At 38.2% G+C, this 13495-nt stretch overlaps 1 pseudogene; it reads right to left on the reverse strand.

Annotated features, from left to right (window-relative positions):
- Window positions 1-11080: 11080 nt before the first annotated feature.
- On the reverse strand, window positions 11081-12400 carry LOC102833518 (annotated as a pseudogene).
- Between the last annotated feature and the right edge of the window lie 1095 nt (window positions 12401-13495).

The raw sequence follows: 13495 nt of genomic DNA on the forward strand, positions 1-13495 counted from the left end.
ATAGTCTCAGAGAGGGGAGACGAGGGAGAGAAGAAAACTAGACTGAATACTGTAGTATATAGTCTCAGAGAGGGGAGACGAGGGAGAGAAGAAAAAAAAAAAATTTTTTTTTTTAAATATGTAGCCTAATATGAGTATGACTTTAAAATCCTTTCTTCAGCTTCTTGCTTTCAAAGCTGCCTGAGAGATTTAAGATGCCACTGTTGGTTGTTATGCTATACCTCAGGTTTTAATTTAATTTTCGGCCTGTTTTGTTTTTAAACTCTCTTTCCTTCTCTACAACCCTGTCCTGGCCTTCCCCATATTTAAAAATAAAACAAAACAAAAATGTTCAGGGCCTGCTCTTGTATTGATTATCTGTGTGCATGTGTGGCGGAAGAACCCACCAGTGGTAAGGGTGGGGGTGTCCACTTGCTCAGGTACCCCCGCCAGTCACCAGAATGGGGTGCGCAAACAGCGGGGGCGGGGGGCAATGAGCAGATATGGTGTTTTTCTGTGGTGTTTCTGCTCCCCTGTTTGTTCTCACCTTTTGGTCTTGCCCAAGATGTCTGCTGCGGGCCTCCAAGCCCAGCAGATTCAAAAGTACATGATATCTTACTTCACCTTCAAGTTCCACTAGCTGTAAGCCTTCAAATTTTTAAAATATTCCTAGCTCTATGGTTCCGAGTTTTGGAGCTTTGCCCTGGATCTGCTTTGCCTGGTATTCTGTGGTATGGCAGACGGCAAACTTCACTGCATCTCCGTCCTAGCCGCCATCAAGCCCTGCCTCCACAAGTAAACGCTCTTAAACAATAACATTTATTGCCTCCAATATTTCAAACAAAAACAAGATGGTTGTTGATCAAGATACACTATTACTTATGTAGTTAAATTATTAGGCAATTCGCCTAATACTTGTTGTTGTTATGTGCCATGGAGTCGATTCCGACTCACAGCGACCCTGTACAGGGTTTCCGAGGTTGTAAATACTAATAATTGTAGCACACAATTATTGTTATATATAACATGAATCTTGTAAGGATATAGGGTTTGAGGTAGAAATCTGAAAAAATGATGCTAAGGGAAATGCCAGAGTTAATTTAATTCGCAATTTCTTTAGAGAATGTTAGAATTGCTCTCTGTTTGACTAGGTTTCCAAGCTTTATGGTGAGAGTGACAGCTACTGACAAAGAGGTGTGGCCACATCTCATTTACCTTACGGGACGAGGGGGGTCTTCTGTGTACCAGATGGACTCTTGGTATAGCACTGTAGGAGAAGCACTGGACTGAAAACCACAAGATGAGTGGTTCAAACACACCAGTTGCTCCTTGGAAACCGTTGTGAGTTGGAACTAACTCTGAGGCACTTGACAACAATAGCATTCTATAGCAAAAGGAAGCCTGGTGGTGCAGTGGGTTATGGGTTGGGCTGTAGTTTGAATCTAAAAGCTGCTGCTTAGGAGAAAGACAAGGCTGGCTGCTGCCATAAAGATTCACAGTCTTAGAAGCTCTCCAACAGGGCCTCTGTGAGTCAGCTGGATGACATTGGTTTTGGTTTTTATTACATAGGAAAGGAGCCCTGGTGATACACTGGGTTAAGCAGTGGGCTGCCAACCACAAGGCTGACTGTTCAAACCCACCAGCTGCTCTGAAGGAAAGTGATGCATCTATCGGTTATGAGAAGATTTACAGTTTCAGAAACCCTAAGGAGCAATTTTACTCTGTCTTATAGAGTCACAATCCACTGCAATCAACTCAACATCTGTGGACTTAGCACACAGCAGTTTCTCAATCAATATACAGGAAGAAATAGGGAAGCAAAGAAAGGAGATAAGGAGGGAAGAACAGATGGAATGAAGGCCTGTGGGAAGGGAGTGAGTCTCTCCAGTCTAGAGTTAAAATCTTGGTGTTTAGAATCGATGTCTATAGTTATTTTCCATCCTGTAATATGCAAAGGCATGCAAAAATCCATGCAGACCTACTTTCCAAATTATAACATTTGCAGTCTGTCTATTACTATACAAATGGTCGAGTAGTCTGCCTAGTCTAATTGTAGCAGGAATTACTATGTTCATAATTTACATGAGAAAAATGGAGCTTGGGGTAGTTAAATAAAATACTAGCAGTGATGTACTGCTTGGGCTTTATAACTGGTATTCATGTTTCAAAACCTACAATTAACAATACCATTTACAATAGACAGACACCACAGGATGAAATAATTAGCAATAAATCTAACTGGGTGTAGCACTATAAGATATAAACGCTTGATCACAAGGTCAGTTTGAACTGCAAGATTGGTGTTCAAACTTACCAGTTGTTCCTCAGAAACCCCTAAACTGGGTCGCTATTAGTTAGAACCAACTCCATGGCATTTAACAACAAAAACAATGTAAAGAAAATTATAAAACAGTACGACAAGAAACCAAGAAACTTACAAAAATGGAAGAATATACCATGCTTATGGATAGAAAGACTTAACATTGTGAAAATGCCAACATTACCCAAAGCAATCTACAGGTATAATGCAGCACCAATCCAGAATTCAATATCATTCTTTAAAGAGATGGAACAAATCATCACTAACTTTATATGGAAATGAAAGACACCTCAGATAAACAACACACTATTTAAGAAGAAGAACAAAATTGGAAGCCTCTCACACCCTGATCTCAAAATGTACTACACAACCACTATGGTCAAAACAGCCTGGTACTGGTACAATGAAAGATAAATAGATCAATGGAACAGAATTGATAACTTAGAAGGAAATCTATCCACATACAGTAAGCTGATCTTTGACAAAGAGTTAAAACACATTAAATGGAGAAGAGATAGTCTCTTCAACAAATGGTGCTGGAAAAACTGGAAATCCATTTGCAAAATGAAACAAAGCCCATACCTCAAACCATATAAAAAACCATAAATAGACATAAAAAGACATAAATGTAGATCCTATAACTATAAAGGACATCAATGAAAAATTAAAGACAAACTTAGAGAATCTATACATGGCATAAACACACTACCAAACATTGCAAAACCCACAAACAGCAGAAGACAAAATAGATGACTCTGACATCCTAAACATTAAACATTCTGTGAATCAAAAAATTTCACCAAAAAAGTAAAAAGGGAGACAAAAAAATGGGAATTTTTTTTTGCTGCTACATATCATACAAGAGGCTAATATCTAAAAGTTATAGAAAACTATCGTACCTCTACAAGAAAGACAAACAACCAATTAAATAAAGACACAGGATATGAATGGACATTTCAATAAGAAAGACATTCAAGCAGCCAACAAACATATGAAGAAATATTCATAATCATTAGCCTTTAGAGAAATACAAATCAAAATGAGATTTCATTTAACACCAACATTGCTGGTGGAACTGTAAAATGGTTCAGCTACTGTGGAAAATGGTCTGGCCCTTCCACAGAAAGTTGGAAGTAGATATACCATCTGATTCAGCAAACCCTCTACTTGGTATATACTCACAATAAATAAAATCCAGGACCCAAATCATTACATGCACACTGATATTTATTGCAGCAGTAAGGACAGTAGCAAAGAGATGGAGACAGCCTTATTGTCTGTCGGTGGAAGAATGGATAAACAAACTTTGGGATGCACACATGATGGAATACTATGCAACACTGAAGTAACATTGAACCTGGGAAACACCACATAACATGGATGAACCTGGAGAACGTCAATGCTAAGTGAAATCAGTCAGTCACAAAAAGACAAATATTGTATGAGACTACTATTGTGAAAACTCAAGAGAAGAGTTTCATGTTAATTGAAACATTTGATGATTACCAGGGGTAGGAGAATAATTCAGTGACTACAGGATAAACACATGTTAACTTGTGTGACAGGGAGTCCATCATACAAGAAGATGGAGGGGATATGCAAGAAGAGAGAGGTTGGCAGAAGGATGATGAAGATTGAAGACATAGGAAAGTGTGCATGGGCTAAAGGGGATAGGGGTAAGTAATGATATATGTACAACCTCAGAACAACAGTGTTCTCTGTGCAGTTACATTGACGGAGACACAGGTTGAGTTGGTATGGAAGGAAGAGTGGCATATATATATACTTATATATCCAACAAATATATACGTGTTTGAAAGAGGGTGTTTGTACATGGGGAACCACAGGGAAGAAGAGGGACAACTATTGTTGCATGGAGGGGACTGTAATCATTGCGATGAAACAAAGCATATGATTTGGTGAAGGTAAAACAGATAATCTTGTCTGTAAACCTTCACTCTATTCACAATAAAAAGGTTTTTGTTTTTTTTTAAACAAACAAACAAAAAACTACAATCATTAGTATGGTGGACATTAAATATTCCCTTAATCCAGGATTTAATAATACATAATTAAATATAGTTTATTAGATATCTTATGCATCACCAAATTTGTGTCTGGCTTCCTGAGAAATTTTTACTTGAACTAAAACTTAAAAGCAAACAAGCAAACAGACATAAAAACCCCACAAGTCTGACCTTTTCTCTACTTACTGGACATGTCTGAGTTTCATGACCGAATACAGTTAATCTCTCCATGAAATTCCCTTATGATGAGCTGTCAGAATTTCTTCCTACTTCTGGTATCATTTCTAACAGCTTTTCAGAGATAACTGTAATTCTGGGGAAAGCCTGAGTCCTTTATGGCTAATCCCTCACGTGGTAGCACCATTCACTTTATTTTTAGCATCTTTCAGTTTAAGCCACTGACGTCCTCTGACTCCTACAGTGGCTTCCAGCTGCATCTGGTCTCCCAAAGGGAACCTGGGGCACATTACATTTTTAGAATTTCTTGGCTTCAGTTTAGTGATAAGTGTTGGTATTTGAACATAGTAGATCAGTCATAGTAGGTTCTCTCTGGCAGAATTTTATCTGAGGCTACAATTTCTAGTACAATAGATGATTTCATACATAAATCACATGTGTGAGACAACAACTGGCATTCCTTTGTTCATTCATTCAACTAGTTGCTAATACATGTATTTACTCATTCCTAGGATATCAGTTTAACAGTTGGTGCAGCACTGAGAGCTAATATGATGGACTGCAAGGTCAGTTTAAGCTACAGGGTTGGGTGTTCAAGTTCACCAGCCACTCCTCAGAAATCCTATACAGTGTGACTATGAATCAGAATTGACTCAATGGCACTTAACAGCAACAACAACAGCATGGTATAAATGGTTTACTCTTGACTGCTGAATGAAAAAGTAGCAGCTTAAAGCACCCAGTGGCACTATGGAAGAAAGATCTGGCAATTGATTTCCATGAAGATTATAGCTGAGAAAATTCTATGGATTTCACTTTTATTCTAAAACACATTATGTTGTGGTATCAACTTGACATCAGTCAGTTTGATTCCGTTAGGTTCAAAAAATATACCAGAAGTAAAAGTAGTGTCTAATGTCCAAGACCTGTGGTCTTATGAAGAGAATTCTGTGGAGAAACTCTTTATATTGCTGTATTTTTCACAAAGCCATCCCACCTCAAAATTTCTAATTTTATTCCTCAATCTCTGGGAGGCTGTTTCATTTTTTTTGTTTGTTTGTTTTCTCTTACCCTACTTACAATCTCAGATATTTACTATTCTCTTTCAGGCATTGTGTAGTGGTATTTTGTAATCACTATTGCAATTAGTTTATATCACATTACTTAGCGAGTTATGTGACATTACATAGGAAAGTTACTGATTTTATGCTAATTTTTTTACAAACTCCAGTAATGAACTCAGGTTATTTTTACCTGTTGTAGTTTTCCTTGTCTTTCCGAGGTGAAAGGTGCAAAGATTGAAAATTATACTATTAACTTACAAAATTGATACCCATTATTATGTTATCCTTTCTACTTTTATTAAATAGGGCTTCTAGAATGCAGTGCAAAAACACTGGTAATATTATCCATTCTTATCCTGATCCATTAGCATAAATGTAAATTCTTCTAACATTGTATTTCAACATGATTAATAAATTTCTTACATCTCCTTTTTTAACAGAACCATTTTATATGTTAAGGAAGAACCGATAATTATATTACTTTTCTAACAGTTTCTAGATGATGTATATTTTGAATTTGAAAAATATATTTTGGTGTCTATTCAAATGATTACTTTTGATTGATGCATTCTCTTGAATAATTGCAATTGTTGTTGGTAGGTGCCATTGAATAGGTCCTGACTTGTTGTGACCCTGTACGCAACAGAACAAAACTCTACCCGTCCAGAGCCATCTGGACAATCATTTTTATACTTGGGCCCATGGCTGCTTACACTGTGCTAATCCATCCCATTGGAGGTCTTTCTCTTTGTTGCTCACCCTCCACTTTGCCAAGTGTGATGTCCTTCTCCAGGGACTGGTCCCTTCTAATAACATGTCTGAGAAACAGAGACTTACCACCCTGGCTTCTAAGGACTATTTTCAAGTTCTTCCAACACAGATCTGTTTATACTTCTGGCAGTCTGGGATATATTCAATATTCTTCTCCAATGCCATGTTTCAGATACATCAGTTCTTCTATGGTCTTCCTGATTCGTTGTTCAACTTTCACATGAGACTACTGAACACACCATGACTCAGGTCAGGCTTACCTTAATCTTCAAACTGACATCTTTGCTCTTGAACACTTTAAAGAGGTCTTGTGCAGAATATTTGCCAATGCCATACATTGTTTGATTTATTGTCTGCTGCTTCCATATGTGTTCATTGTGGATCCAAGAAAAATGAAGTCTTTGACAACTTCAGTCTTTTCCCCATTTATAATGTTATTTACTAGTCTAGTTATGAGGATTTTTGCTTTTTTTTTACAATGAGGTGCAATCCTTACTAAAGGTGGTGGTCTTTGATATTCATCAGTAAGCATTTTAAGTCATCTTTGCTTTTAGCAAGCTAGGTTGTATTATCTGCATATCACAGATTGTTAATGAGTCTTCCTCCAATCCTGATGCCACATTCTTTTTCATATAATCCAGCTTCTTAGATTATTTGCTCAGCATCCAGATTGAACAAGTATGGTGAAAGAATACTATCCTAGCATACATATTTCCTAGTTATAAATTATTCAATATCCCTTTGTTCTGTTTCGATGACTGCGTGTTGATGTATGTATCCTCATGAACACAATTAAGTGCTCTGGATTACTCATTCTTTACAATATTATCCATAGCTTGTCATGATCCACATCATTGAAAGCTGTTGCATAGCCACTACAGTACAGGTAAACATATTTCTAGTATTCTCTACTTTCAGCCATGATCCATCTCGTTCTGTGTTCTCTACTGAATCTGGCTTGAACCTCTGGCAGTTCCATGTCAATGTACTGCTGAAACAGCTTTTGAATTACCTTTAGCAAAATTTTACTTGCATGTGATTTTAATGATACTATCTGATGATTTCAGCGTTCAATTGTGTCACCTCTCTTTGGAATGGGCACAAATACGATTCTCTTTGAATTGGTTGATCCATTAGCTGTAGTCCATATTTATGGCATAGATGTAATGAGTGTCTTCAGTGCTGCATCAGTTTGTTGAAATATTTCAATTTGCATTCCATCAATTCCTAGAGCCTTGTTCTTTGCCAATGTCTTCATTGTAGATTGGGCTTCTTCCTTCAGTACCGTTGGCTCTTGATCATATGCTACTTCTTGAAATTGTTGAGCATTGACCATTTCTTTTTGGTGCAGTGACTCTGTGTATTCCATCATCTTTTGATGCTTTCTACATCATTCAATATTTTTCCTATAGAATCCCACCACTTGTCTGTCAGTGTGTTATACTTTGGTGGTTGTGTGTTGCTGTGATCCTGGAGGCTATGCTGGTTATCCATGGTGGACACATTTCAGCTCAGCTTCTAGGCTAAGTCAGACTAGAAAGAAAGACAGTCAGATTACTTCTGAAGGTTTATCCACTGACAACCTTATGAATAGCAGTGGAACCCTATCAGACAGATCCAGAATTGTAATTAAGTGTCCAGTATTTAATCACCCTTGATTCAGACATGTACATTTTGTTTTTTTCATTTTATAAATCACACTTATACAGAGAATACATGGCAAGATAAACTGGCTAATTGGGGGGGGGGGGTTCAATAAATTGACTATTTATCAATTGGGGTCAGATTTATAAAAAGAATCCTGATCAAATCCCTGTGCCAGGTGGTTGGTGTAGATATAAGTAAATGTGTAAGTGTTTGTGTTAGGTGCTGTCGTTGAACTAATTTCAACTCTAGTGACCCCATGAGAGAGACCAGAACCACAGAAGCAGATCTCTAAGTCTTTTATTCTTGGATCCACTGGGTGGATTTGAACCTGCAGCCTTTCCCTTACTCTGCTACAAGTTTTATTGTTAGCTCTCCACCAGAGCTTTTTATATGTAAGTAGATGTGCAGTATTCTTTAAGTATATGTTGCAGGCTAAATATGCATTGTGGGCTGAGGAGATTTTTAACTCCCTTTTTGTTTGCTCTCTTGGTTTCTAATCATATATGTATAGTCCTGGTGTGGCACTGTAGGATAAGTATTAGGCTACTGGCCACAGGTTGGCAGTTGAAACCCACCTGCTTGTCCTTGGAAACCTTATACAGAATCTCTATGAGTTAGAACCTATTCAAAGGCACTTAAAAACAATCTTTTATTTATTAATTTATTTTTTAAGTTGACCTTGTTGTTGTTGTTAAGCACTGCCAAGTTGGTTCTGAATCATAACAATCCTGTATAGGGTTTTCAAAAGTGGCTTGTGGGTTTGAACCACCAATCTTGTAGGTAGCCCAGAGTGTATCCTAGAGCACCAGGACTCCAGAGTTAATCAGAATGATTTACATTTTTCAAAAAACGAAGAACACATTTGAGATTTTTTTAAAAAACCCTAAACAAGTATATTGTTGATGTTGTTAGGTGCCTCTGAGTTAGTCCTGTATCACAGTGACCCTAAACATAACAGAGCAAAGCACGGACTGGTCTTGTGCTAACCTCACAATTGTTATTATCTTTGAACCCTTTTCTGCTGCTGCTATGTCAATTCATCACCTTGGGGCTTTCTTTTTTTCACTGATCTTCCACTTTTTTCCAGCATAATGTCCTTCTCCAGGCATGGATGGTCCCTCCTAACAACATGTCCAAAGTATAAAAAACATACTCTTGTATTGTCACTTCTAAAGAGCATTCTGGCTGAACTTCTTCCATGACAGATTTGTTGGTTCTGGTAGTCCACGGGTACGTTCGATATTCTTTGCCAACACCACATTTCAAATTCATTGGATCTTCTCTAGTCTTTCTTATTCAATGTCCAACTTTCATGAGCATATGAGATGATTGAAAATATCATGGCTTGGGTCAGGCACATCTCAGTCCTGAAAGTGATAGTTTTGCTCTTAAACACTAGAAAGACATCTTTTGCAGCAGATTTGTCTAATGCAATACTTCGTTTCATGTTTTGACTTCTCCTTCTGTGAGCATTGATTATGGACCCAAGTGTAAAGAAATCTTTGACAATTTCAGTCTTTTCTCCATTTATCATGATGTCATTTATTGGTCGTGTTGTGAGGATTTTCATTTTCTTGACATTGAGAAGCAATCCATATTGAAGTTGTAGTCTTTGATCTTCATCAATAAGTATCTCAAGTCCTATTTTCATCCAGTAAGCAAGGTAGCGCCATCTACATATTGCAGGTTGTTACTAAATCTTTCTCTAGTTTTAATGACTTGCACATCTTCTTATAATCCAGGTTCTTAGATTATTTGCTCAGCACAGAGTTTGAATAACTATGGTGAAAGAACACAACCCTGGCAAACATCTTTTCTAATTTTAAACCATTCATTAGCTCCTTGTTCTGTTGAGTAAATGCCTTTTTGATCTCTATATAGGTTCCTCCTGAGCAGAATTAACTTTATTTAAACATTCCAGTTTGTATTGCATCAGTTCCTGGGATCTTGTTTTATTGTCAATGCCTTCAGCGAAGCTTAGATTTTTTTTCCCTTTAATATTGTCAGTTCTTGATCCTATGGTACATCTTGAAATGACCTCTTAAACATGGGTCTATTCTTTTTGTTATAGTGACTCTGTGTATTCCTTCCATCTTCTTTATGTATTTATTTTGCTTTCAAAAAATGTGTTTAATCTCATTCATTAAACCATTACCAGTTCATTTTCCACCACTTAGAAAATGTAGGAGAAATCAAACATAAAACATAAATAATTACATGTAAGATGTGTGACATACTGGGGTAAGGTGTGTACATACAAGAGTGTGAGTTGTGATTTACATATAACACAAGAATAAAAGTGAAATTACTCTCATGTATTGCTGTATCTATCCTTTCCCAGTATAGCTTTAGTATGGTAGGTAGCCACAAAGTGGCACCTTCGAGTTTAAAACTGTGTAATAGCTCCTTTATTACTCTTTAAATTCCATTTTATGGATTTTTAAAGCAGTAGCAGCAGTTACAAAATGTCTGAGTAATCTTGAGAACTTAAAACAAGTTAACTGTGTATAGACTGAATAAAAAGATGTTCAATCAATAGGGCACATTGTGTAACTTTAACAAACATCTTGAATTGGAATCTTCTGATAAAATTCAACTGAGATGCAACTCACAGAGACCAAAAGTAAAATTATTTTTCCTTTCATGGTTTTGTGAGGTGGTTTGTATTCTTGCAAATGATTTACAAAGTACAAGAACTGTTGCATGTGAAAATAAGGCATAAAAGAATTCATTTTCTGACAGAAGGATAAGTAGGGTCACAGGGAACCTAGGACACCCTGTCACCGCCTTCCCCAAAGACGTACACCCCCAAGAGTGGCAACAGAAGCCTGGCAGCAAGCCCAACTTAGCAATTCTTTTTGGTTGCTTTAGAATACAAGTACTTTCTGACATTTCCCTCCCACATCCATGAGCCCCACCCCAACCTGGCAGGATACAAGCCCACTTCCTCTTGCTGAATTCTCCCCTTATGATTATTTACAGGATGCCTACAGATACGGTACAAACTAGTATGAAACTAATCATAGTTTGCATTTCCAGACATGCTGCAGTGGCTGAATAAACACACCACACTGATTCTGAAGAATGGTTCAAAGTTAAGGTGACTCTGAAGCACTTGCATCCATAACTGCTGCGGGGGAGCGGACTCACTGACTCTGTCCTGAACAGTGGCTGGGGCCTTTGCAGTAGGGCACATCAAATCCAAGGTGAGTGAGGAGACGTCGTCTGCTTTTGCAGTAGTTGTAACAGGGTCAGAAGGTGGGTTGCTGGGAAGTGGAAAGGAAGACAGCAGCTCCCCGGAGCCTGTTGCAGAAGAGACCTCTGGGACCAGAGGGAATGATGGGAGGAACTCGGATGGCATGGAGAGGGGTACAATCCAGGCAAGTTTCAGGGAGGCAAGGAAGGAAGAGGTGGCAAACCTGGGTTCACGATTTCTGGTAAGCCAACAGCCGGCATGATGTGTGGTGCAGGGAGGTTGAGGCTGGGAAGGGCAGGTAATTTAGGCATTCCTGTTGGTAAAGACATCAGACCTGGTAATGTAGTAGCTGGATTTATTGGTGGCACAGGAGGAAGGGACTGGCTTGGTTGTGGTGGTAATAATGGTACTGTTGGCACACCTGTACTGACAACCTTACTGACAGCTGGAGGAGTGGAGCTAATAGAAAACCCAGACAAACTCTGTTCAATTCCTGTAGTTCCTGGTGGTGACAAAGACGGGGAATTAACTGAGGACAGCAGCACTTCCGTAAAACCATCTTTAAGAGGAGTCATAGGTGAACCAGTCATTTGTCCTGAAAGAGAAACTTTCTTTCCTTCTTCAAATGGGCCTGTAGGTATCCGATGCAAGTAGCCAAACCCAATGCTACATCCTAGGCTGCCTTCTCCACCCCATGCAGACTTTGGGGTGATAATCACTTCTCCACAGTTATTAGTGTCTGTGTGGTACACATACAGTTTCAATGGTTTAGCTTCATGTGTTTCAATAAGGTTGAATAGATCTTCAGACTCATTCACATTTGTATCTCCACCAATGAGATGATCACTGTGAGATCTAAGAACTGCTAGTGTTGCAGGAGAATTCAATTCTACTTCCAAAACATGCCACACATTTCCATTGGCCCCATCAAAACTGCAGAAACAAATGCTCACTTGGTTACACCAAGGTCTCTCTTATCTCTTAGCTCCAGTGTTTTACTGCTGTAGATAAGCATTTTGACAGGGTTTTCAACATTTGCTTTCAGTTGATCCTTAAGCGCCTCATTGTCTTTATTTAATCTTGAATCATTAATAGAAACAATAAAATCAAAGAATGGCTCCAGTCCAGCTCTGTGTCCTGGAGAATTTTCTTGCACCTGCAGGACATGGAAGGGTTCCATGGCCCCACCTAGGATCTCGACATTCTGCGAGGAGCCCATGGTGGTGGCCACGGCGGATGATCAGTGTGGCCAGGATCCGTGCAGCTTCCCCTCTTTTTTTTATTTTTTAAACCTTTTATTGTGAATTGTTTAAAGAGCAGATCATCAGTTGTACATTCAACAAATCACATACTTTACTTCATTACATGGTTGCAATCCCCTCCACGCACCAACAGTTAACAACATTTACCATTTACCGCTGTTCACTTTAACCACTGCATTCCTCCCTGTATCTTTTGTCATACCCATCTTCCTCTGCCAGCCTCCCTCTGGTTTTGTATTGCCTGCCCCTGACATCTTTACTCTTCAACACTTTAAAAAGATCTTGTGCTGCAGATTTGCTTAATGTAATATGTTGTTGGCTTTCTTGACTGCTGCTTCTATTAGTGTTGATGGTTGATCTGAGAAAAATTAAGTGTTTGATAATTTCAATATTTTCTCTGTTGATAAGGATGTTATTGGTCCAGTGGTGAGGATTTTTGTTTTCTTTGTACTGAGGTACAATGCATATGTGTCTCTGATGTTCATCAGTAAGTATTTTAAGCCCTCTTTACTTTCAGCAAACAAGGTTGTATCATCTGCATATCGCAAGTTGTTAATCAGTTTTCTTCTAATGCCTTTAGTTAGTCAATAAAGCTCAAGTAAATATATTCAGTTTTCTCTTATTTTAGCCAAGATCTATTTGATGAAAGCAATGATATATCAAGTTCCACATGCTTTTCTGAATCCAGTTTGAATTTCTGGCAACTCCCCATATATGTACTGCTGCAAATGTTTGTGTTTATTTTTATTTTTTTAATTTAAAAATATATATACTTTCATGTGATATGAATGATATTGTTAGATTATTTGCATCTTCTGTTGGGTCATCCTTCTTTAGAATGGGCACAAATGTTGATCTCTTCCAATTGCTTGGCCAGGTACCTGTCTTCCAAATGCCTTGGCACAGACAAATGAGTGCCTGCAGGGTTTCATCAGTTTGTTTAAATATTCTGATTTGTATTTCATCAATCCCTAGAGTCTTGTTTTCTGCCAGTGCCTTCAGTGAACCCTGGATTTTTCCCTCTAATACCTTCAGTTCTTGATCATATGATA

The sequence above is a fragment of the Chrysochloris asiatica genome, unplaced genomic scaffold, assembly GCF_000296735.1.
Source record: "Chrysochloris asiatica unplaced genomic scaffold, ChrAsi1.0 scaffold00055, whole genome shotgun sequence".
Classification (NCBI taxonomy): Eukaryota; Metazoa; Chordata; class Mammalia; order Afrosoricida; family Chrysochloridae; genus Chrysochloris; species Chrysochloris asiatica.